Here is a 25,001-nt window from a genome sequence, read left to right as displayed (position 1 = left end):
TTCACTGAAGAATCTGCCCTTTAATGCACATCAGGGCGAACATGAAATTTCTAATATGAAGTACCCACTGACGATCCAAAGGCGTTTCAGTATGTATGCGTCGGTACCACCGGGGCAGTGCCTAAGTATTGTAAAGTGAAGGTCGACAGCTTGAGCCTCACAGGAAGTATTTCATTGGCTTCCCACGAGTGCGTAATGCACAGCGTGGCTGTTGCTAGGAAACGGCCTTATTTGCCGTTCGTTAATATCTAGTTTTCTTTGCATCAATGTGAAAATGTTACTATTACTAAATACAGTTTTGCTAGTTACAGTTCAAACTGGAAACGACGGAAGAAAGCGGTCCAACGCGCCACATTGGTTCCCGAAAGGGAGGGTGCGTTTCCTTCGCCACGTCTGACATTGTGTCTTAAATATTCTAAACCTGACATAATTACATCCTACCGAAAAAAGAAACAGATTTCGCAGCGAGGTTCTTGAGATATTGCTAGAGATGGAAGTCACTGGAGCGAATGCCTCGCACGTCAGATTGGCCGAGCGGTCTAAGGCGCCAGATTTAAGCTCTGGTTCCCGTAAGGGAGCGTGGGTTCGAACCCCACATCTGACAATGCATTTTGAACATTCTGAAACTAACATACTCCCTTGATCTTATAGAACAAGTAAATTACGCAGAAACACGCCATGCAGATTTTACTAGAGACGACAGTGACAGCAGTGTAGGCGTCGCTCGTCCGGTAGCCCGAGCGGTCGAAAAGAAATAGCGGAACATACTTTTCCTGTGGCGAGTTTTAGCTCTTCTCACGGACGTTTCCGTTGTCGTTGTGTTGTGGCTCTAGGTTCCAAGCGACAGCGAGAAAACCTCAACAGCAACACATACGTGTTTAAATGAATCGTAGGGCCTTAATAAAGATAGATGAAACGGTGGCTGAGGTACTGGAGTTCTGAAGCGGCCGTATTGCGTGGGCAGTAAGCTCACTAAGTTAGTGTGTCATGCTAATAACGGGAAGGCTGTGGATTAGGTCCCACCAATGGCTATTCCATATTGCTTCCCTAAAAGGCAGCGCGAGAGACTGCCAGGCAAATCTCAAGTGATCTGTACAAGGACTAAGATGTCCACACGTCTGGAAACGTTCTCGCCGACTTCTGTGCCACGCTGACGACACGGGTTCTCGTCCGGACACCGAAGTTAAGCAGCATTTTTGCGTGCTTAGTACACGGCTCGGTGACTAACTAGGATGTCTGCGTGCTGTTGGATTCTTTAATTTTGCCTTTTCCCTTAGTTTTCGGTGTTGCTGCGCGGTAATGATACGGTCCAGCACGCTGACCCGTCTCTTGCCTCTCGGTACCCAAATTCGCGAACCTGCGGCCACAGTCAAATGAAAGGGTCCGTTGTGTGTTTGTCGAGTTGGTCTCTCCCAGTCGATTCTAGCGCCTGTCCTCTACATATACGCCCATTTGCAAGCGTCAGCTTTCGCGTCAGCCGAGCAAAGTCGAGACAAGTCGACACATGGGGACGGGACACACGATGCTGTGAATCGCAATCCACACTAGCCTACGCGGAGCGGGACGAGGGGCGAAGGAAAACCATTCGTAACACGACAGTTCGCGAGCATTGAAAACATTCTCCTGAGTAAAGGAGACAACTTCCGTGCGGTGTCCGGGTTTCAAACCCAGATCAGTTACTTGGGAAGCAACCATGCTCACCGACACACCACCACCGCCTTCTGCTACGCGCTGCTTGCGCCGTGATGTGTCGCCTTCCCTCCTGGCGCCAGAGGCCGAAGGCAATCTCGCTGTACGCGCTCAACGCCGAGTGGAAGGCGAGCACATCTGAACCCGTTTTCCTGGTGCTGCTAGGGCGATATACTGTAACTGAGCGCAGAACGAACTTTCACTGAAGAATCTGCCCTTTAATGCACATCAGGGCGAACATGAAATTTCTAATATGAAGTACCCACTGACGATCCAAAGGCGTTTCAGTATGTATGCGTCGGTACCACCGGGGCAGTGCCTAAGTATTGTAAAGTGAAGGTCGACAGCTTGAGCCTCACAGGAAGTATTTCATTGGCTTCCCACGAGTGCGTAATGCACAGCGTGGCTGTTGCTAGGAAACGGCCTTATTTGCCGTTCGTTAATATCTAGTTTTCTTTGCATCAATGTGAAAATGTTACTATTACTAAATACAGTTTTGCTAGTTACAGTTCAAACTGGAAACGACGGAAGAAAGCGGTCCAACGCGCCACATTGGTTCCCGAAAGGGAGGGTGCGTTTCCTTCGCCACGTCTGACATTGTGTCTTAAATATTCTAAACCTGACATAATTACATCCTACCGAAAAAAGAAACAGATTTCGCAGCGAGGTTCTTGAGATATTGCTAGAGATGGAAGTCACTGGAGCGAATGCCTCGCACGTCAGATTGGCCGAGCGGTCTAAGGCGCCAGATTTAAGCTCTGGTTCCCGTAAGGGAGCGTGGGTTCGAACCCCACATCTGACAATGCATTTTGAACATTCTGAAACTAACATACTCCCTTGATCTTATAGAACAAGTAAATTACGCAGAAACACGCCATGCAGATTTTACTAGAGACGACAGTGACAGCAGTGTAGGCGTCGCTCGTCCGGTAGCCCGAGCGGTCGAAAAGAAATAGCGGAACATACTTTTCCTGTGGCGAGTTTTAGCTCTTCTCACGGACGTTTCCGTTGTCGTTGTGTTGTGGCTCTAGGTTCCAAGCGACAGCGAGAAAACCTCAACAGCAACACATACGTGTTTAAATGAATCGTAGGGCCTTAATAAAGATAGATGAAACGGTGGCTGAGGTACTGGAGTTCTGAAGCGGCCGTATTGCGTGGGCAGTAAGCTCACTAAGTTAGTGTGTCATGCTAATAACGGGAAGGCTGTGGATTAGGTCCCACCAATGGCTATTCCATATTGCTTCCCTAAAAGGCAGCGCGAGAGACTGCCAGGCAAATCTCAAGTGATCTGTACAAGGACTAAGATGTCCACACGTCTGGAAACGTTCTCGCCGACTTCTGTGCCACGCTGACGACACGGGTTCTCGTCCGGACACCGAAGTTAAGCAGCATTTTTGCGTGCTTAGTACACGGCTCGGTGACTAACTAGGATGTCTGCGTGCTGTTGGATTCTTTAATTTTGCCTTTTCCCTTAGTTTTCGGTGTTGCTGCGCGGTAATGATACGGTCCAGCACGCTGACCCGTCTCTTGCCTCTCGGTACCCAAATTCGCGAACCTGCGGCCACAGTCAAATGAAAGGGTCCGTTGTGTGTTTGTCGAGTTGGTCTCTCCCAGTCGATTCTAGCGCCTGTCCTCTACATATACGCCCATTTGCAAGCGTCAGCTTTCGCGTCAGCCGAGCAAAGTCGAGACAAGTCGACACATGGGGACGGGACACACGATGCTGTGAATCGCAATCCACACTAGCCTACGCGGAGCGGGACGAGGGGCGAAGGAAAACCATTCGTAACACGACAGTTCGCGAGCATTGAAAACATTCTCCTGAGTAAAGGAGACAACTTCCGTGCGGTGTCCGGGTTTCAAACCCAGATCAGTTACTTGGGAAGCAACCATGCTCACCGACACACCACCACCGCCTTCTGCTACGCGCTGCTTGCGCCGTGATGTGTCGCCTTCCCTCCTGGCGCCAGAGGCCGAAGGCAATCTCGCTGTACGCGCTCAACGCCGAGTGGAAGGCGAGCACATCTGAACCCGTTTTCCTGGTGTTGCTAGGGCGATATACTGTAACTGAGCGCAGAACGAACTTTCACTGAAGAATCTGCCCTTTAATGCACATCAGGGCGAACATGAAATTTCTAATATGAAGTACCCACTGACGATCCAAAGGCGTTTCAGTATGTATGCGTCGGTACCACCGGGGCAGTGCCTAAGTATTGTAAAGTGAAGGTCGACAGCTTGAGCCTCACAGGAAGTATTTCATTGGCTTCCCACGAGTGCGTAATGCACAGCGTGGCTGTTGCTAGGAAACGGCCTTATTTGCCGTTCGTTAATATCTAGTTTTCTTTGCATCAATGTGAAAATGTTACTATTACTAAATACAGTTTTGCTAGTTACAGTTCAAACTGGAAACGACGGAAGAAAGCGGTCCAACGCGCCACATTGGTTCCCGAAAGGGAGGGTGCGTTTCCTTCGCCACGTCTGACATTGTGTCTTAAATATTCTAAACCTGACATAATTACATCCTACCGAAAAAAGAAACAGATTTCGCAGCGAGGTTCTTGAGATATTGCTAGAGATGGAAGTCACTGGAGCGAATGCCTCGCACGTCAGATTGGCCGAGCGGTCTAAGGCGCCAGATTTAAGCTCTGGTTCCCGTAAGGGAGCGTGGGTTCGAACCCCACATCTGACAATGCATTTTGAACATTCTGAAACTAACATACTCCCTTGATCTTATAGAACAAGTAAATTACGCAGAAACACGCCATGCAGATTTTACTAGAGACGACAGTGACAGCAGTGTAGGCGTCGCTCGTCCGGTAGCCCGAGCGGTCGAAAAGAAATAGCGGAACATACTTTTCCTGTGGCGAGTTTTAGCTCTTCTCACGGACGTTTCCGTTGTCGTTGTGTTGTGGCTCTAGGTTCCAAGCGACAGCGAGAAAACCTCAACAGCAACACATACGTGTTTAAATGAATCGTAGGGCCTTAATAAAGATAGATGAAACGGTGGCTGAGGTACTGGAGTTCTGAAGCGGCCGTATTGCGTGGGCAGTAAGCTCACTAAGTTAGTGTGTCATGCTAATAACGGGAAGGCTGTGGATTAGGTCCCACCAATGGCTATTCCATATTGCTTCCCTAAAAGGCAGCGCGAGAGACTGCCAGGCAAATCTCAAGTGATCTGTACAAGGACTAAGATGTCCACACGTCTGGAAACGTTCTCGCCGACTTCTGTGCCACGCTGACGACACGGGTTCTCGTCCGGACACCGAAGTTAAGCAGCATTTTTGCGTGCTTAGTACACGGCTCGGTGACTAACTAGGATGTCTGCGTGCTGTTGGATTCTTTAATTTTGCCTTTTCCCTTAGTTTTCGGTGTTGCTGCGCGGTAATGATACAGTCCAGCACGCTGACCCGTCTCTTGCCTCTCGGTACCCAAATTCGCGAACCTGCGGCCACAGTCAAATGAAAGGGTCCGTTGTGTGTTTGTCGAGTTGGTCTCTCCCAGTCGATTCTAGCGCCTGTCCTCTACATATACGCCCATTTGCAAGCGTCAGCTTTCGCGTCAGCCGAGCAAAGTCGAGACAAGTCGACACATGGGGACGGGACACACGATGCTGTGAATCGCAATCCACACTAGCCTACGCGGAGCGGGACGAGGGGCGAAGGAAAACCATTCGTAACACGACAGTTCGCGAGCATTGAAAACATTCTCCTGAGTAAAGGAGACAACTTCCGTGCGGTGTCCGGGTTTCAAACCCAGATCAGTTACTTGGGAAGCAACCATGCTCACCGACACACCACCACCGCCTTCTGCTACGCGCTGCTTGCGCCGTGATGTGTCGCCTTCCCTCCTGGCGCCAGAGGCCGAAGGCAATCTCGCTGTACGCGCTCAACGCCGAGTGGAAGGCGAGCACATCTGAACCCGTTTTCCTGGTGCTGCTAGGGCGATATACTGTAACTGAGCGCAGAACGAACTTTCACTGAAGAATCTGCCCTTTAATGCACATCAGGGCGAACATGAAATTTCTAATATGAAGTACCCACTGACGATCCAAAGGCGTTTCAGTATGTATGCGTCGGTACCACCGGGGCAGTGCCTAAGTATTGTAAAGTGAAGGTCGACAGCTTGAGCCTCACAGGAAGTATTTCATTGGCTTCCCACGAGTGCGTAATGCACAGCGTGGCTGTTGCTAGGAAACGGCCTTATTTGCCGTTCGTTAATATCTAGTTTTCTTTGCATCAATGTGAAAATGTTACTATTACTAAATACAGTTTTGCTAGTTACAGTTCAAACTGGAAACGACGGAAGAAAGCGGTCCAACGCGCCACATTGGTTCCCGAAAGGGAGGGTGCGTTTCCTTCGCCACGTCTGACATTGTGTCTTAAATATTCTAAACCTGACATAATTACATCCTACCGAAAAAAGAAACAGATTTCGCAGCGAGGTTCTTGAGATATTGCTAGAGATGGAAGTCACTGGAGCGAATGCCTCGCACGTCAGATTGGCCGAGCGGTCTAAGGCGCCAGATTTAAGCTCTGGTTCCCGTAAGGGAGCGTGGGTTCGAACCCCACATCTGACAATGCATTTTGAACATTCTGAAACTAACATACTCCCTTGATCTTATAGAACAAGTAAATTACGCAGAAACACGCCATGCAGATTTTACTAGAGACGACAGTGACAGCAGTGTAGGCGTCGCTCGTCCGGTAGCCCGAGCGGTCGAAAAGAAATAGCGGAACATACTTTTCCTGTGGCGAGTTTTAGCTCTTCTCACGGACGTTTCCGTTGTCGTTGTGTTGTGGCTCTAGGTTCCAAGCGACAGCGAGAAAACCTCAACAGCAACACATACGTGTTTAAATGAATCGTAGGGCCTTAATAAAGATAGATGAAACGGTGGCTGAGGTACTGGAGTTCTGAAGCGGCCGTATTGCGTGGGCAGTAAGCTCACTAAGTTAGTGTGTCATGCTAATAACGGGAAGGCTGTGGATTAGGTCCCACCAATGGCTATTCCATATTGCTTCCCTAAAAGGCAGCGCGAGAGACTGCCAGGCAAATCTCAAGTGATCTGTACAAGGACTAAGATGTCCACACGTCTGGAAACGTTCTCGCCGACTTCTGTGCCACGCTGACGACACGGGTTCTCGTCCGGACACCGAAGTTAAGCAGCATTTTTGCGTGCTTAGTACACGGCTCGGTGACTAACTAGGATGTCTGCGTGCTGTTGGATTCTTTAATTTTGCCTTTTCCCTTAGTTTTCGGTGTTGCTGCGCGGTAATGATACGGTCCAGCACGCTGACCCGTCTCTTGCCTCTCGGTACCCAAATTCGCGAACCTGCGGCCACAGTCAAATGAAAGGGTCCGTTGTGTGTTTGTCGAGTTGGTCTCTCCCAGTCGATTCTAGCGCCTGTCCTCTACATATACGCCCATTTGCAAGCGTCAGCTTTCGCGTCAGCCGAGCAAAGTCGAGACAAGTCGACACATGGGGACGGGACACACGATGCTGTGAATCGCAATCCACACTAGCCTACGCGGAGCGGGACGAGGGGCGAAGGAAAACCATTCGTAACACGACAGTTCGCGAGCATTGAAAACATTCTCCTGAGTAAAGGAGACAACTTCCGTGCGGTGTCCGGGTTTCAAACCCAGATCAGTTACTTGGGAAGCAACCATGCTCACCGACACACCACCACCGCCTTCTGCTACGCGCTGCTTGCGCCGTGATGTGTCGCCTTCCCTCCTGGCGCCAGAGGCCGAAGGCAATCTCGCTGTACGCGCTCAACGCCGAGTGGAAGGCGAGCACATCTGAACCCGTTTTCCTGGTGCTGCTAGGGCGATATACTGTAACTGAGCGCAGAACGAACTTTCACTGAAGAATCTGCCCTTTAATGCACATCAGGGCGAACATGAAATTTCTAATATGAAGTACCCACTGACGATCCAAAGGCGTTTCAGTATGTATGCGTCGGTACCACCGGGGCAGTGCCTAAGTATTGTAAAGTGAAGGTCGACAGCTTGAGCCTCACAGGAAGTATTTCATTGGCTTCCCACGAGTGCGTAATGCACAGCGTGGCTGTTGCTAGGAAACGGCCTTATTTGCCGTTCGTTAATATCTAGTTTTCTTTGCATCAATGTGAAAATGTTACTATTACTAAATACAGTTTTGCTAGTTACAGTTCAAACTGGAAACGACGGAAGAAAGCGGTCCAACGCGCCACATTGGTTCCCGAAAGGGAGGGTGCGTTTCCTTCGCCACGTCTGACATTGTGTCTTAAATATTCTAAACCTGACATAATTACATCCTACCGAAAAAAGAAACAGATTTCGCAGCGAGGTTCTTGAGATATTGCTAGAGATGGAAGTCACTGGAGCGAATGCCTCGCACGTCAGATTGGCCGAGCGGTCTAAGGCGCCAGATTTAAGCTCTGGTTCCCGTAAGGGAGCGTGGGTTCGAACCCCACATCTGACAATGCATTTTGAACATTCTGAAACTAACATACTCCCTTGATCTTATAGAACAAGTAAATTACGCAGAAACACGCCATGCAGATTTTACTAGAGACGACAGTGACAGCAGTGTAGGCGTCGCTCGTCCGGTAGCCCGAGCGGTCGAAAAGAAATAGCGGAACATACTTTTCCTGTGGCGAGTTTTAGCTCTTCTCACGGACGTTTCCGTTGTCGTTGTGTTGTGGCTCTAGGTTCCAAGCGACAGCGAGAAAACCTCAACAGCAACACATACGTGTTTAAATGAATCGTAGGGCCTTAATAAAGATAGATGAAACGGTGGCTGAGGTACTGGAGTTCTGAAGCGGCCGTATTGCGTGGGCAGTAAGCTCACTAAGTTAGTGTGTCATGCTAATAACGGGAAGGCTGTGGATTAGGTCCCACCAATGGCTATTCCATATTGCTTCCCTAAAAGGCAGCGCGAGAGACTGCCAGGCAAATCTCAAGTGATCTGTACAAGGACTAAGATGTCCACACGTCTGGAAACGTTCTCGCCGACTTCTGTGCCACGCTGACGACACGGGTTCTCGTCCGGACACCGAAGTTAAGCAGCATTTTTGCGTGCTTAGTACACGGCTCGGTGACTAACTAGGATGTCTGCGTGCTGTTGGATTCTTTAATTTTGCCTTTTCCCTTAGTTTTCGGTGTTGCTGCGCGGTAATGATACGGTCCAGCACGCTGACCCGTCTCTTGCCTCTCGGTACCCAAATTCGCGAACCTGCGGCCACAGTCAAATGAAAGGGTCCGTTGTGTGTTTGTCGAGTTGGTCTCTCCCAGTCGATTCTAGCGCCTGTCCTCTACATATACGCCCATTTGCAAGCGTCAGCTTTCGCGTCAGCCGAGCAAAGTCGAGACAAGTCGACACATGGGGACGGGACACACGATGCTGTGAATCGCAATCCACACTAGCCTACGCGGAGCGGGACGAGGGGCGAAGGAAAACCATTCGTAACACGACAGTTCGCGAGCATTGAAAACATTCTCCTGAGTAAAGGAGACAACTTCCGTGCGGTGTCCGGGTTTCAAACCCAGATCAGTTACTTGGGAAGCAACCATGCTCACCGACACACCACCACCGCCTTCTGCTACGCGCTGCTTGCGCCGTGATGTGTCGCCTTCCCTCCTGGCGCCAGAGGCCGAAGGCAATCTCGCTGTACGCGCTCAACGCCGAGTGGAAGGCGAGCACATCTGAACCCGTTTTCCTGGTGCTGCTAGGGCGATATACTGTAACTGAGCGCAGAACGAACTTTCACTGAAGAATCTGCCCTTTAATGCACATCAGGGCGAACATGAAATTTCTAATATGAAGTACCCACTGACGATCCAAAGGCGTTTCAGTATGTATGCGTCGGTACCACCGGGGCAGTGCCTAAGTATTGTAAAGTGAAGGTCGACAGCTTGAGCCTCACAGGAAGTATTTCATTGGCTTCCCACGAGTGCGTAATGCACAGCGTGGCTGTTGCTTGGAAACGGCCTTATTTGCCGTTCGTTAATATCTAGTTTTCTTTGCATCAATGTGAAAATGTTACTATTACTAAATACAGTTTTGCTAGTTACAGTTCAAACTGGAAACGACGGAAGAAAGCGGTCCAACGCGCCACATTGGTTCCCGAAAGGGAGGGTGCGTTTCCTTCGCCACGTCTGACATTGTGTCTTAAATATTCTAAACCTGACATAATTACATCCTACCGAAAAAAGAAACAGATTTCGCAGCGAGGTTCTTGAGATATTGCTAGAGATGGAAGTCACTGGAGCGAATGCCTCGCACGTCAGATTGGCCGAGCGGTCTAAGGCGCCAGATTTAAGCTCTGGTTCCCGTAAGGGAGCGTGGGTTCGAACCCCACATCTGACAATGCATTTTGAACATTCTGAAACTAACATACTCCCTTGATCTTATAGAACAAGTAAATTACGCAGAAACACGCCATGCAGATTTTACTAGAGACGACAGTGACAGCAGTGTAGGCGTCGCTCGTCCGGTAGCCCGAGCGGTCGAAAAGAAATAGCGGAACATACTTTTCCTGTGGCGAGTTTTAGCTCTTCTCACGGACGTTTCCGTTGTCGTTGTGTTGTGGCTCTAGGTTCCAAGCGACAGCGAGAAAACCTCAACAGCAACACATACGTGTTTAAATGAATCGTAGGGCCTTAATAAAGATAGATGAAACGGTGGCTGAGGTACTGGAGTTCTGAAGCGGCCGTATTGCGTGGGCAGTAAGCTCACTAAGTTAGTGTGTCATGCTAATAACGGGAAGGCTGTGGATTAGGTCCCACCAATGGCTATTCCATATTGCTTCCCTAAAAGGCAGCGCGAGAGACTGCCAGGCAAATCTCAAGTGATCTGTACAAGGACTAAGATGTCCACACGTCTGGAAACGTTCTCGCCGACTTCTGTGCCACGCTGACGACACGGGTTCTCGTCCGAACACCGAAGTTAAGCAGCATTTTTGCGTGCTTAGTACACGGCTCGGTGACTAACTAGGATGTCTGCGTGCTGTTGGATTCTTCAATTTTGCCTTTTCCCTTAGTTTTCGGTGTTGCTGCGCGGTAATGATACGGTCCAGCACGCTGACCCGTCTCTTGCCTCTCGGTACCCAAATTCGCGAACCTGCGGCCACAGTCAAATGAAAGGGTCCGTTGTGTGTTTGTCGAGTTGGTCTCTCCCAGTCGATTCTAGCGCCTGTCCTCTACATATACGCCCATTTGCAAGCGTCAGCTTTCGCGTCAGCCGAGCAAAGTCGAGACAAGTCGACACATGGGGACGGGACACACGATGCTGTGAATCGCAATCCACACTAGCCTACGCGGAGCGGGACGAGGGGCGAAGGAAAACCATTCGTAACACGACAGTTCGCGAGCATTGAAAACATTCTCCTGAGTAAAGGAGACAACTTCCGTGCGGTGTCCGGGTTTCAAACCCAGATCAGTTACTTGGGAAGCAACCATGCTCACCGACACACCACCACCGCCTTCTGCTACGCGCTGCTTGCGCCGTGATGTGTCGCCTTCCCTCCTGGCGCCAGAGGCCGAAGGCAATCTCGCTGTACGCGCTCAACGCCGAGTGGAAGGCGAGCACATCTGAACCCGTTTTCCTGGTGCTGCTAGGGCGATATACTGTAACTGAGCGCAGAACGAACTTTCACTGAAGAATCTGCCCTTTAATGCACATCAGGGCGAACATGAAATTTCTAATATGAAGTACCCACTGACGATCCAAAGGCGTTTCAGTATGTATGCGTCGGTACCACCGGGGCAGTGCCTAAGTATTGTAAAGTGAAGGTCGACAGCTTGAGCCTCACAGGAAGTATTTCATTGGCTTCCCACGAGTGCGTAATGCACAGCGTGGCTGTTGCTAGGAAACGGCCTTATTTGCCGTTCGTTAATATCTAGTTTTCTTTGCATCAATGTGAAAATGTTACTATTACTAAATACAGTTTTGCTAGTTACAGTTCAAACTGGAAACGACGGAAGAAAGCGGTCCAACGCGCCACATTGGTTCCCGAAAGGGAGGGTGCGTTTCCTTCGCCACGTCTGACATTGTGTCTTAAATATTCTAAACCTGACATAATTACATCCTACCGAAAAAAGAAACAGATTTCGCAGCGAGGTTCTTGAGATATTGCTAGAGATGGAAGTCACTGGAGCGAATGCCTCGCACGTCAGATTGGCCGAGCGGTCTAAGGCGCCAGATTTAAGCTCTGGTTCCCGTAAGGGAGCGTGGGTTCGAACCCCACATCTGACAATGCATTTTGAACATTCTGAAACTAACATACTCCCTTGATCTTATAGAACAAGTAAATTACGCAGAAACACGCCATGCAGATTTTACTAGAGACGACAGTGACAGCAGTGTAGGCGTCGCTCGTCCGGTAGCCCGAGCGGTCGAAAAGAAATAGCGGAACATACTTTTCCTGTGGCGAGTTTTAGCTCTTCTCACGGACGTTTCCGTTGTCGTTGTGTTGTGGCTCTAGGTTCCAAGCGACAGCGAGAAAACCTCAACAGCAACACATACGTGTTTAAATGAATCGTAGGGCCTTAATAAAGATAGATGAAACGGTGGCTGAGGTACTGGAGTTCTGAAGCGGCCGTATTGCGTGGGCAGTAAGCTCACTAAGTTAGTGTGTCATGCTAATAACGGGAAGGCTGTGGATTAGGTCCCACCAATGGCTATTCCATATTGCTTCCCTAAAAGGCAGCGCGAGAGACTGCCAGGCAAATCTCAAGTGATCTGTACAAGGACTAAGATGTCCACACGTCTGGAAACGTTCTCGCCGACTTCTGTGCCACGCTGACGACACGGGTTCTCGTCCGAACACCGAAGTTAAGCAGCATTTTTGCGTGCTTAGTACACGGCTCGGTGACTAACTAGGATGTCTGCGTGCTGTTGGATTCTTCAATTTTGCCTTTTCCCTTAGTTTTCGGTGTTGCTGCGCGGTAATGATACGGTCCAGCACGCTGACCCGTCTCTTGCCTCTCGGTACCCAAATTCGCGAACCTGCGGCCACAGTCAAATGAAAGGGTCCGTTGTGTGTTTGTCGAGTTGGTCTCTCCCAGTCGATTCTAGCGCCTGTCCTCTACATATACGCCCATTTGCAAGCGTCAGCTTTCGCGTCAGCCGAGCAAAGTCGAGACAAGTCGACACATGGGGACGGGACACACGATGCTGTGAATCGCAATCCACACTAGCCTACGCGGAGCGGGACGAGGGGCGAAGGAAAACCATTCGTAACACGACAGTTCGCGAGCATTGAAAACATTCTCCTGAGTAAAGGAGACAACTTCCGTGCGGTGTCCGGGTTTCAAACCCAGATCAGTTACTTGGGAAGCAACCATGCTCACCGACACACCACCACCGCCTTCTGCTACGCGCTGCTTGCGCCGTGATGTGTCGCCTTCCCTCCTGGCGCCAGAGGCCGAAGGCAATCTCGCTGTACGCGCTCAACGCCGAGTGGAAGGCGAGCACATCTGAACCCGTTTTCCTGGTGCTGCTAGGGCGATATACTGTAACTGAGCGCAGAACGAACTTTCACTGAAGAATCTGCCCTTTAATGCACATCAGGGCGAACATGAAATTTCTAATATGAAGTACCCACTGACGATCCAAAGGCGTTTCAGTATGTATGCGTCGGTACCACCGGGGCAGTGCCTAAGTATTGTAAAGTGAAGGTCGACAGCTTGAGCCTCACAGGAAGTATTTCATTGGCTTCCCACGAGTGCGTAATGCACAGCGTGGCTGTTGCTAGGAAACGGCCTTATTTGCCGTTCGTTAATATCTAGTTTTCTTTGCATCAATGTGAAAATGTTACTATTACTAAATACAGTTTTGCTAGTTACAGTTCAAACTGGAAACGACGGAAGAAAGCGGTCCAACGCGCCACATTGGTTCCCGAAAGGGAGGGTGCGTTTCCTTCGCCACGTCTGACATTGTGTCTTAAATATTCTAAACCTGACATAATTACATCCTACCGAAAAAAGAAACAGATTTCGCAGCGAGGTTCTTGAGATATTGCTAGAGATGGAAGTCACTGGAGCGAATGCCTCGCACGTCAGATTGGCCGAGCGGTCTAAGGCGCCAGATTTAAGCTCTGGTTCCCGTAAGGGAGCGTGGGTTCGAACCCCACATCTGACAATGCATTTTGAACATTCTGAAACTAACATACTCCCTTGATCTTATAGAACAAGTAAATTACGCAGAAACACGCCATGCAGATTTTACTAGAGACGACAGTGACAGCAGTGTAGGCGTCGCTCGTCCGGTAGCCCGAGCGGTCGAAAAGAAATAGCGGAACATACTTTTCCTGTGGCGAGTTTTAGCTCTTCTCACGGACGTTTCCGTTGTCGTTGTGTTGTGGCTCTAGGTTCCAAGCGACAGCGAGAAAACCTCAACAGCAACACATACGTGTTTAAATGAATCGTAGGGCCTTAATAAAGATAGATGAAACGGTGGCTGAGGTACTGGAGTTCTGAAGCGGCCGTATTGCGTGGGCAGTAAGCTCACTAAGTTAGTGTGTCATGCTAATAACGGGAAGGCTGTGGATTAGGTCCCACCAATGGCTATTCCATATTGCTTCCCTAAAAGGCAGCGCGAGAGACTGCCAGGCAAATCTCAAGTGATCTGTACAAGGACTAAGATGTCCACACGTCTGGAAACGTTCTCGCCGACTTCTGTGCCACGCTGACGACACGGGTTCTCGTCCGAACACCGAAGTTAAGCAGCATTTTTGCGTGCTTAGTACACGGCTCGGTGACTAACTAGGATGTCTGCGTGCTGTTGGATTCTTCAATTTTGCCTTTTCCCTTAGTTTTCGGTGTTGCTGCGCGGTAATGATACGGTCCAGCACGCTGACCCGTCTCTTGCCTCTCGGTACCCAAATTCGCGAACCTGCGGCCACAGTCAAATGAAAGGGTCCGTTGTGTGTTTGTCGAGTTGGTCTCTCCCAGTCGATTCTAGCGCCTGTCCTCTACATATACGCCCATTTGCAAGCGTCAGCTTTCGCGTCAGCCGAGCAAAGTCGAGACAAGTCGACACATGGGGACGGGACACACGATGCTGTGAATCGCAATCCACACTAGCCTACGCGGAGCGGGACGAGGGGCGAAGGAAAACCATTCGTAACACGACAGTTCGCGAGCATTGAAAACATTCTCCTGAGTAAAGGAGACAACTTCCGTGCGGTGTCCGGGTTTCAAACCCAGATCAGTTACTTGGGAAGCAACCATGCTCACCGACACACCACCACCGCCTTCTGCTACGCGCTGCTTGCGCCGTGATGTGTCGCCTTCCCTCCTGGCGCCAGAGGCCGAAGGCAATCTCGCTGTACGCGCTCAACGCCGAGTGGAAGGCGAGCACATCTGAACCCGTTTTCCTGGTGCTGCTAGGGCGATATACTGTAACTGAGCGCAGAACGAACTTTCACTGAAGAATCTGCCCTTTAATGCACATCAGGGCGAACATGAAATTTCTAATATGAAGTACCCACTGACGATCCAAAGGCGTTTCAGTATGTATGCGTCGGTACCACCGGGGCAGTGCCTAAGTATTGTAAAGTGAAGGTCGACAGCTTGAGCCTCACAGGAAGTATTTCATTGGCTTCCCACGAGTGCGTAATGCACAGCGTGGCTGTTGCTAGGAAACGGCCTTATTTGCCGTTCGTTAATATCTAGTTTTCTTTGCATCAATGTGAAAATGTTACTATTACTAAATACAGTTTTGCTAGTTACAGTTCAAACTGGAAACGACGGAAGAAAGCGGTCCAACGCGCCACATTGGTTCCCGAAAGGGAGGGTGCGTTTCCTTCGCCACGTCTGACATTGTGTCTTAAATATTCTAAACCTGACATAATTACATCCTACCGAAAAAAGAAACAGATTTCGCAGCGAGGTTCTTGAGATATTGCTAGAGATGGAAGTCACTGGAGCGAATGCCTCGCACGTCAGATTGGCCGAGCGGTCTAAGGCGCCAGATTTAAGCTCTGGTTCCCGTAAGGGAGCGTGGGTTCGAACCCCACATCTGACAATGCATTTTGAACATTCTGAAACTAACATACTCCCTTGATCTTATAGAACAAGTAAATTACGCAGAAACACGCCATGCAGATTTTACTAGAGACGACAGTGACAGCAGTGTAGGCGTCGCTCGTCCGGTAGCCCGAGCGGTCGAAAAGAAATAGCGGAACATACTTTTCCTGTGGCGAGTTTTAGCTCTTCTCACGGACGTTTCCGTTGTCGTTGTGTTGTGGCTCTAGGTTCCAAGCGACAGCGAGAAAACCTCAACAGCAACACATACGTGTTTAAATGAATCGTAGGGCCTTAATAAAGATAGATGAAACGGTGGCCCGGGTACTCGAGTTCTGAAGCGGCCGTATTGCGTGGGCAGTAAGCTCACTAAGTTAGTGTGTCATGCTAATAACGGGAAGGCTGTGGATTAGGTCCCACCAATGGCTATTCCATATTGCTTCCCTAAAAGGCAGCGCGAGAGACTGCCAGGCAAATCTCAAGTGATCTGTACAAGGACTAAGATGTCCACACGTCTGGAAACGTTCTCGCCGACTTCTGTGCCACGCTGACGACACGGGTTCTCGTCCGGACACCGAAGTTAAGCAGCATTTTTGCGTGCTTAGTACACGGCTCGGTGACTAACTAGGATGTCTGCGTGCTGTTGGATTCTTCAATTTTGCCTTTTCCCTTAGTTTTCGGTGTTGCTGCGCGGTAATGATACGGTCCAGCACGCTGACCCGTCTCTTGCCTCTCGGTACCCAAATTCGCGAACCTGCGGCCACAGTCAAATGAAAGGGTCCGTTGTGTGTTTGTCGAGTTGGTCTCTCCCAGTCGATTCTAGCGCCTGTCCTCTACATATACGCCCATTTGCAAGCGTCAGCTTTCGCGTCAGCCGAGCAAAGTCGAGACAAGTCGACACATGGGGACGGGACACACGATGCTGTGAATCGCAATCCACACTAGCCTACGCGGAGCGGGACGAGGGGCGAAGGAAAACCATTCGTAACACGACAGTTCGCGAGCATTGAAAACATTCTCCTGAGTAAAGGAGACAACTTCCGTGCGGTGTCCGGGTTTCAAACCCAGATCAGTTACTTGGGAAGCAACCATGCTCACCGACACACCACCACCGCCTTCTGCTACGCGCTGCTTGCGCCGTGATGTGTCGCCTTCCCTCCTGGCGCCAGAGGCCGAAGGCAATCTCGCTGTACGCGCTCAACGCCGAGTGGAAGGCGAGCACATCTGAACCCGTTTTCCTGGTGCTGCTAGGGCGATATACTGTAACTGAGCGCAGAACGAACTTTCACTGAAGAATCTGCCCTTTAATGCACATCAGGGCGAACATGAAATTTCTAATATGAAGTACCCACTGACGATCCAAAGGCGTTTCAGTATGTATGCGTCGGTACCACCGGGGCAGTGCCTAAGTATTGTAAAGTGAAGGTCGACAGCTTGAGCCTCACAGGAAGTATTTCATTGGCTTCCCACGAGTGCGTAATGCACAGCGTGGCTGTTGCTAGGAAACGGCCTTATTTGCCGTTCGTTAATATCTAGTTTTCTTTGCATCAATGTGAAAATGTTACTATTACTAAATACAGTTTTGCTAGTTACAGTTCAAACTGGAAACGACGGAAGAAAGCGGTCCAACGCGCCACATTGGTTCCCGAAAGGGAGGGTGCGTTTCCTTCGCCACGTCTGACATTGTGTCTTAAATATTCTAAACCTGACATAATTACATCCTACCGAAAAAAGAAACAGATTTCGCAGCGAGGTTCTTGAGATATTGCTAGAGATGGAAGTCACTGGAGCGAATGCCTCGCACGTCAGATTGGCCGAGCGGTCTAAGGCGCCAGATTTAAGCTCTGGTTCCCGTAAGGGAGCGTGGGTTCGAACCCCACATCTGACAATGCATTTTGAACATTCTGAAACTAACATACTCCCTTGATCTTATAGAACAAGTAAATTACGCAGAAACACGCCATGCAGATTTTACTAGAGACGACAGTGACAGCAGTGTAGGCGTCGCTCGTCCGGTAGCCCGAGCGGTCGAAAAGAAATAGCGGAACATACTTTTCCTGTGGCGAGTTTTAGCTCTTCTCACGGACGTTTCCGTTGTCGTTGTGTTGTGGCTCTAGGTTCCAAGCGACAGCGAGAAAACCTCAACAGCAACACATACGTGTTTAAATGAATCGTAGGGCCTTAATAAAGATAGATGAAACGGTGGCTGAGGTACTGGAGTTCTGAAGCGGCCGTATTGCGTGGGCAGTAAGCTCACTAAGTTAGTGTGTCATGCTAATAACGGGAAGGCTGTGGATTAGGTCCCACCAATGGCTATTCCATATTGCTTCCCTAAAAGGCAGCGCGAGAGACTGCCAGGCAAATCTCAAGTGATCTGTACAAGGACTAAGATGTCCACACGTCTGGAAACGTTCTCGCCGACTTCTGTGCCACGCTGACGACACGGGTTCTCGTCCGGACACCGAAGTTAAGCAGCATTTTTGCGTGCTTAGTACACGGCTCGGTGACTAACTAGGATGTCTGCGTGCTGTTGGATTCTTCAATTTTGCCTTTTCCCTTAGTTTTCGGTGTTGCTGCGCGGTAATGATACGGTCCAGCACGCTGACCCGTCTCTTGCCTCTCGGTACCCAAATTCGCGAACCTGCGGCCACAGTCAAATGAAAGGGTCCGTTGTGTGTTTGTCGAGTTGGTCTCTCCCAGTCGATTCTAGCGCCTGTCCTCTACATATACGCCCATTTGCAAGCGTCAGCTTTCGCGTCAGCCGAGCAAAGTCGAGACAAGTCGACACATGGGGACGGGACACACGATGCTGTGAATCGCAATCCACACTAGCCTACGCGGAGCGGGACGAGGGGCGAAGGAAAACCATTCGTAACACGACAGTTCGCGAGCATTGAAAACATTCTCCTGAGTAAAGGAGACAACTTCCGTGCGGTGTCCGGGTTTCAAACCCAGATCAGTTACTTGGGAAGCAACCATGCTCACCGACACACCACCACCGCCTTCTGCTACGCGCTGCTTGCGCCGTGATGTGTCGCCTTCCCTCCTGGCGCCAGAGGCCGAAGGCAATCTCGCTGTACGCGCTCAACGCCGAGTGGAAGGCGAGCACATCTGAACCCGTTTTCCTGGTGCTGCTAGGGCGATATACTGTAACTGAGCGCAGAACGAACTTTCACTGAAGAATCTGCCCTTTAATGCACATCAGGGCGAACATGAAATTTCTAATATGAAGTACCCACTGACGATCCAAAGGCGTTTCAGTATGTATGCGTCGGTACCACCGGGGCAGTGCCTAAGTATTGTAAAGTGAAGGTCGACAGCTTGAGCCTCACAGGAAGTATTTCATTGGCTTCCCACGAGTGCGTAATGCACAGCGTGGCTGTTGCTAGGAAACGGCCTTATTTGCCGTTCGTTAATATCTAGTTTTCTTTGCATCAATGTGAAAATGTTACTATTACTAAATACAGTTTTGCTAGTTACAGTTCAAACTGGAAACGACGGAAGAAAGCGGTCCAACGCGCCACATTGGTTCCCGAAAGGGAGGGTGCGTTTCCTTCGCCACGTCTGACATTGTGTCTTAAATATTCTAAACCTGACATAATTACATCCTACCGAAAAAAGAAACAGATTTCGCAGCGAGGTTCTTGAGATATTGCTAGAGATGGAAGTCACTGGAGCGAATGCCTCGCACGTCAGATTGGCCGAGCGGTCTAAGGCGCCAGATTTAAGCTCTGGTTCCCGTAAGGGAGCGTGGGTTCGAACCCCACATCTGACAATGCATTTTGAACATTCTGAAACTAACATACTCCCTTGATCTTATAGAACAAGTAAATTACGCAGAAACACGCCATGCAGATTTTACTAGAGACGACAGTGACAGCAGTGTAGGCGTCGCTCGTCCGGTAGCCCGAGCGGTCGAAAAGAAATAGCGGAACATACTTTTCCTGTGGCGAGTTTTAGCTCTTCTCACGGACGTTTCCGTTGTCGTTGTGTTGTGGCTCTAGGTTCCAAGCGACAGCGAGAAAACCTCAACAGCAACACATACGTGTTTAAATGAATCGTAGGGCCTTAATAAAGATAGATGAAACGGTGGCTGAGGTACTGGAGTTCTGAAGCGGCCGTATTGCGTGGGCAGTAAGCTCACTAAGTTAGTGTGTCATGCTAATAACGGGAAGGCTGTGGATTAGGTCCCACCAATGGCTATTCCATATTGCTTCCCTAAAAGGCAGCGCGAGAGACTGCCAGGCAAATCTCAAGTGATCTGTACAAGGACTAAGATGTCCACACGTCTGGAAACGTTCTCGCCGACTTCTGTGCCACGCTGACGACACGGGTTCTCGTCCGAACACCGAAGTTAAGCAGCATTTTTGCGTGCTTAGTACACGGCTCGGTGACTAACTAGGATGTCTGCGTGCTGTTGGATTCTTCAATTTTGCCTTTTCCCTTAGTTTTCGGTGTTGCTGCGCGGTAATGATACGGTCCAGCACGCTGACCCGTCTCTTGCCTCTCGGTACCCAAATTCGCGAACCTGCGGCCACAGTCAAATGAAAGGGTCCGTTGTGTGTTTGTCGAGTTGGTCTCTCCCAGTCGATTCTAGCGCCTGTCCTCTACATATACGCCCATTTGCAAGCGTCAGCTTTCGCGTCAGCCGAGCAAAGTCGAGACAAGTCGACACATGGGGACGGGACACACGATGCTGTGAATCGCAATCCACACTAGCCTACGCGGAGCGGGACGAGGGGCGAAGGAAAACCATTCGTAACACGACAGTTCGCGAGCATTGAAAACATTCTCCTGAGTAAAGGAGACAACTTCCGTGCGGTGTCCGGGTTTCAAACCCAGATCAGTTACTTGGGAAGCAACCATGCTCACCGACACACCACCACCGCCTTCTGCTACGCGCTGCTTGCGCCGTGATGTGTCGCCTTCCCTCCTGGCGCCAGAGGCCGAAGGCAATCTCGCTGTACGCGCTCAACGCCGAGTGGAAGGCGAGCACATCTGAACCCGTTTTCCTGGTGCTGCTAGGGCGATATACTGTAACTGAGCGCAGAACGAACTTTCACTGAAGAATCTGCCCTTTAATGCACATCAGGGCGAACATGAAATTTCTAATATGAAGTACCCACTGACGATCCAAAGGCGTTTCAGTATGTATGCGTCGGTACCACCGGGGCAGTGCCTAAGTATTGTAAAGTGAAGGTCGACAGCTTGAGCCTCACAGGAAGTATTTCATTGGCTTCCCACGAGTGCGTAATGCACAGCGTGGCTGTTGCTAGGAAACGGCCTTATTTGCCGTTCGTTAATATCTAGTTTTCTTTGCATCAATGTGAAAATGTTACTATTACTAAATACAGTTTGGTAGTTACAGTTCAAACTGGAAACGACGGAAGAAAGCGGTCCAACGCGCCACATTGGTTCCCGAAAGGGAGGGTGCGTTTCCTTCGCCACGTCTGACATTGTGTCTTAAATATTCTAAACCTGACATAATTACATCCTACCGAAAAAAGAAACAGATTTCGCAGCGAGGTTCTTGAGATATTGCTAGAGATGGAAGTCACTGGAGCGAATGCCTCGCACGTCAGATTGGCCGAGCGGTCTAAGGCGCCAGATTTAAGCTCTGGTTCCCGTAAGGGAGCGTGGGTTCGAACCCCACATCTGACAATGCATTTGAACATTCTGAAACTAACATACTCCCTTGATCTTATAGAACAAGTAAATTACGCAGAAACACGCCATGCAGATTTTACTAGAGACGACAGTGACAGCAGTGTAGGCGTCGCTCGTCCGGTAGCCCGAGCGGTCGAAAAGAAATAGCGGAACATACTTTTCCTGTGGCGAGTTTTAGCTCTTCTCACGGACGTTTCCGTTGTCGTTGTGTTGTGGCTCTAGGTTCCAAGCGACAGCGAGAAAACCTCAACAGCAACACATACGTGTTTAAATGAATCGTAGGGCCTTAATAAAGATAGATGAAACGGTGGCTGAGGTACTGGAGTTCTGAAGCGGCCGTATTGCGTGGGCAGTAAGCTCACTAAGTTAGTGTGTCATGCTAATAACGGGAAGGCTGTGGATTAGGTCCCACCAATGGCTATTCCATATTGCTTCCCTAAAAGGCAGCGCGAGAGACTGCCAGGCAAATCTCAAGTGATCTGTACAAGGACTAAGATGTCCACACGTCTGGAAACGTTCTCGCCGACTTCTGTGCCACGCTGACGACACGGGTTCTCGTCCGGACACCGAAGTTAAGCAGCATTTTTGCGTGCTTAGTACACGGCTCGGTGACTAACTAGGATGTCTGCGTGCTGTTGGATTCTTCAATTTTGCCTTTTCCCTTAGTTTTCGGTGTTGCTGCGCGGTAATGATACGGTCCAGCACGCTGACCCGTCTCTTGCCTCTCGGTACCCAAATTCGCGAACCTGCGGCCACAGTCAAATGAAAGGGTCCGTTGTGTGTTTGTCGAGTTGGTCTCTCCCAGTCGATTCTAGCGCCTGTCCTCTACATATACGCCCATTTGCAAGCGTCAGCTTTCGCGTCAGCCGAGCAAAGTCGAGACAAGTCGACACATGGGGACGGGACACACGATGCTGTGAATCGCAATCCACACTAGCCTACGCGGAGCGGGACGAGGGGCGAAGGAAAACCATTCGTAACACGACAGTTCGCGAGCATTGAAAACATTCTCCTGAGTAAAGGAGACAACTTCCGTGCGGTGTCCGGGTTTCAAACCCAGATCAGTTACTTGGGAAGCAACCATGCTCACCGACACACCACCACCGCCTTCTGCTACGCGCTGCTTGCGCCGTGATGTGTCGCCTTCCCTCCTGGCGCCAGAGGCCGAAGGCAATCTCGCTGTACGCGCTCAACGCCGAGTGGAAGGCGAGCACATCTGAACCCGTTTTCCTGGTGCTGCTAGGGCGATATACTGTAACTGAGCGCAGAACGAACTTTCACTGAAGAATCTGCCCTTTAATGCACATCAGGGCGAACATGAAATTTCTAATATGAAGTACCCACTGACGATCCAAAGGCGTTTCAGTATGTATGCGTCGGTACCACCGGGGCAGTGCCTAAGTATTGTAAAGTGAAGGTCGACAGCTTGAGCCTCACAGGAAGTATTTCATTGGCTTCCCACGAGTGCGTAATGCACAGCGTGGCTGTTGCTAGGAAACGGCCTTATTTGCCGTTCGTTAATATCTAGTTTTCTTTGCATCAATGTGAAAATGTTACTATTACTAAATACAGTTTTGCTAGTTACAGTTCAAACTGGAAACGACGGAAGAAAGCGGTCCAACGCGCCACATTGGTTCCCGAAAGGGAGGGTGCGTTTCCTTCGCCACGTCTGACATTGTGTCTTAAATATTCTAAACCTGACATAATTACATCCTACCGAAAAAAGAAACAGATTTCGCAGCGAGGTTCTTGAGATATTGCTAGAGATGGAAGTCACTGGAGCGAATGCCTCGCACGTCAGATTGGCCGAGCGGTCTAAGGCGCCAGATTTAAGCTCTGGTTCCCGTAAGGGAGCGTGGGTTCGAACCCCACATCTGACAATGCATTTTGAACATTCTGTGAAACTAACATACTCCCTTGATCTTATAGAACAAGTAAATTACGCAGAAACACGCCATGCAGATTTTACTAGAGACGACAGTGACAGCAGTGTAGGCGTCGCTCGTCCGGTAGCCCGAGCGGTCGAAAAGAAATAGCGGAACATACTTTTCCTGTGGCGAGTTTTAGCTCTTCTCACGGACGTTTCCGTTGTCGTTGTGTTGTGGCTCTAGGTTCCAAGCGACAGCGAGAAAACCTCAACAGCAACACATACGTGTTTAAATGAATCGTAGGGCCTTAATAAAGATAGATGAAACGGTGGCTGAGGTACTGGAGTTCTGAAGCGGCCGTATTGCGTGGGCAGTAAGCTCACTAAGTTAGTGTGTCATGCTAATAACGGGAAGGCTGTGGATTAGGTCCCACCAATGGCTATTCCATATTGCTTCCCTAAAAGGCAGCGCGAGAGACTGCCAGGCAAATCTCAAGTGATCTGTACAAGGACTAAGATGTCCACACGTCTGGAAACGTTCTCGCCGACTTCTGTGCCACGCTGACGACACGGGTTCTCGTCCGGACACCGAAGTTAAGCAGCATTTTTGCGTGCTTAGTACACGGCTCGGTGACTAACTAGGATGTCTGCGTGCTGTTGGATTCTTTAATTTTGCCTTTTCCCTTAGTTTTCGGTGTTGCTGCGCGGTAATGATACGGTCCAGCACGCTGACCCGTCTCTTGCCTCTCGGTACCCAAATTCGCGAACCTGCGGCCACAGTCAAATGAAAGGGTCCGTTGTGTGTTTGTCGAGTTGGTCTCTCCCAGTCGATTCTAGCGCCTGTCCTCTACATATACGCCCATTTGCAAGCGTCAGCTTTCGCGTCAGCCGAGCAAAGTCGAGACAAGTCGACACATGGGGACGGGACACACGATGCTGTGAATCGCAATCCACACTAGCCTACGCGGAGCGGGACGAGGGGCGAAGGAAAACCATTCGTAACACGACAGTTCGCGAGCATTGAAAACATTCTCCTGAGTAAAGGAGACAACTTCCGTGCGGTGTCCGGGTTTCAAACCCAGATCAGTTACTTGGGAAGCAACCATGCTCACCGACACACCACCACCGCCTTCTGCTACGCGCTGCTTGCGCCGTGATGTGTCGCCTTCCCTCCTGGCGCCAGAGGCCGAAGGCAATCTCGCTGTACGCGCTCAACGCCGAGTGGAAGGCGAGCACATCTGAACCCGTTTTCCTGGTGCTGCTAGGGCGATATACTGTAACTGAGCGCAGAACGAACTTTCACTGAAGAATCTGCCCTTTAATGCACATCAGGGCGAACATGAAATTTCTAATATGAAGTACCCACTGACGATCCAAAGGCGTTTCAGTATGTATGCGTCGGTACCACCGGGGCAGTGCCTAAGTATTGTAAAGTGAAGGTCGACAGCTTGAGCCTCACAGGAAGTATTTCATTGGCTTCCCACGAGTGCGTAATGCACAGCGTGGCTGTTGCTAGGAAACGGCCTTATTTGCCGTTCGTTAATATCTAGTTTTCTTTGCATCAATGTGAAAATGTTACTATTACTAAATACAGTTTTGCTAGTTACAGTTCAAACTGGAAACGACGGAAGAAAGCGGTCCAACGCGCCACATTGGTTCCCGAAAGGGAGGGTGCGTTTCCTTCGCCACGTCTGACATTGTGTCTTAAATATTCTAAACCTGACATAATTACATCCTACCGAAAAAAGAAACAGATTTCGCAGCGAGG

At 49.9% G+C, this 25,001-nt stretch overlaps 13 non-coding genes across 13 annotated transcripts; all 13 read left to right on the top strand.

Moving 5' to 3' along the window:
• The first annotated feature begins 520 nt into the window (after positions 1 to 520).
• On the top strand, positions 521 to 604 carry Trnal-uaa (transfer RNA leucine (anticodon UAA)). Its single transcript has one exon. It is a non-coding gene; the product is annotated as a tRNA-Leu (tRNA).
• Positions 605 to 2,407: 1,803 nt separating this feature from the next.
• On the top strand, positions 2,408 to 2,491 carry Trnal-uaa (transfer RNA leucine (anticodon UAA)). Its single transcript has one exon. It is a non-coding gene; the product is annotated as a tRNA-Leu (tRNA).
• A 1,803-nt stretch (positions 2,492 to 4,294) lies between these two features.
• Trnal-uaa (transfer RNA leucine (anticodon UAA)) lies at positions 4,295 to 4,378 on the top strand. The gene has a single exon. It is a non-coding gene; the product is annotated as a tRNA-Leu (tRNA).
• A 1,803-nt stretch (positions 4,379 to 6,181) lies between these two features.
• Trnal-uaa (transfer RNA leucine (anticodon UAA)) lies at positions 6,182 to 6,265 on the top strand. The gene has a single exon. It is a non-coding gene; the product is annotated as a tRNA-Leu (tRNA).
• A 1,803-nt stretch (positions 6,266 to 8,068) lies between these two features.
• Trnal-uaa (transfer RNA leucine (anticodon UAA)) lies at positions 8,069 to 8,152 on the top strand. The gene has a single exon. It is a non-coding gene; the product is annotated as a tRNA-Leu (tRNA).
• A 1,803-nt stretch (positions 8,153 to 9,955) lies between these two features.
• On the top strand, positions 9,956 to 10,039 carry Trnal-uaa (transfer RNA leucine (anticodon UAA)). Its single transcript has one exon. It is a non-coding gene; the product is annotated as a tRNA-Leu (tRNA).
• A 1,803-nt stretch (positions 10,040 to 11,842) lies between these two features.
• Trnal-uaa (transfer RNA leucine (anticodon UAA)) lies at positions 11,843 to 11,926 on the top strand. The gene has a single exon. It is a non-coding gene; the product is annotated as a tRNA-Leu (tRNA).
• A 1,803-nt stretch (positions 11,927 to 13,729) lies between these two features.
• Positions 13,730 to 13,813, top strand: Trnal-uaa (transfer RNA leucine (anticodon UAA)). Its single transcript has one exon. It is a non-coding gene; the product is annotated as a tRNA-Leu (tRNA).
• A 1,803-nt stretch (positions 13,814 to 15,616) lies between these two features.
• On the top strand, positions 15,617 to 15,700 carry Trnal-uaa (transfer RNA leucine (anticodon UAA)). Its single transcript has one exon. It is a non-coding gene; the product is annotated as a tRNA-Leu (tRNA).
• A 1,803-nt stretch (positions 15,701 to 17,503) lies between these two features.
• Trnal-uaa (transfer RNA leucine (anticodon UAA)) lies at positions 17,504 to 17,587 on the top strand. Its single transcript has one exon. It is a non-coding gene; the product is annotated as a tRNA-Leu (tRNA).
• A 1,803-nt stretch (positions 17,588 to 19,390) lies between these two features.
• Trnal-uaa (transfer RNA leucine (anticodon UAA)) lies at positions 19,391 to 19,474 on the top strand. Its single transcript has one exon. It is a non-coding gene; the product is annotated as a tRNA-Leu (tRNA).
• Positions 19,475 to 21,276: 1,802 nt separating this feature from the next.
• Positions 21,277 to 21,360, top strand: Trnal-uaa (transfer RNA leucine (anticodon UAA)). Its single transcript has one exon. It is a non-coding gene; the product is annotated as a tRNA-Leu (tRNA).
• A 1,802-nt stretch (positions 21,361 to 23,162) lies between these two features.
• Trnal-uaa (transfer RNA leucine (anticodon UAA)) lies at positions 23,163 to 23,246 on the top strand. Its single transcript has one exon. It is a non-coding gene; the product is annotated as a tRNA-Leu (tRNA).
• The last annotated feature ends 1,755 nt before the right edge of the window (positions 23,247 to 25,001 follow it).

The sequence above is a fragment of the Schistocerca cancellata genome, unplaced genomic scaffold (assembly GCF_023864275.1).
Source record: "Schistocerca cancellata isolate TAMUIC-IGC-003103 unplaced genomic scaffold, iqSchCanc2.1 HiC_scaffold_355, whole genome shotgun sequence".
Taxonomy (NCBI): domain Eukaryota; kingdom Metazoa; phylum Arthropoda; class Insecta; order Orthoptera; family Acrididae; genus Schistocerca; species Schistocerca cancellata.
Note: the sequence above shows the minus strand (reverse complement) of the source record. Positions and strands in the feature narration are given on the sequence as shown.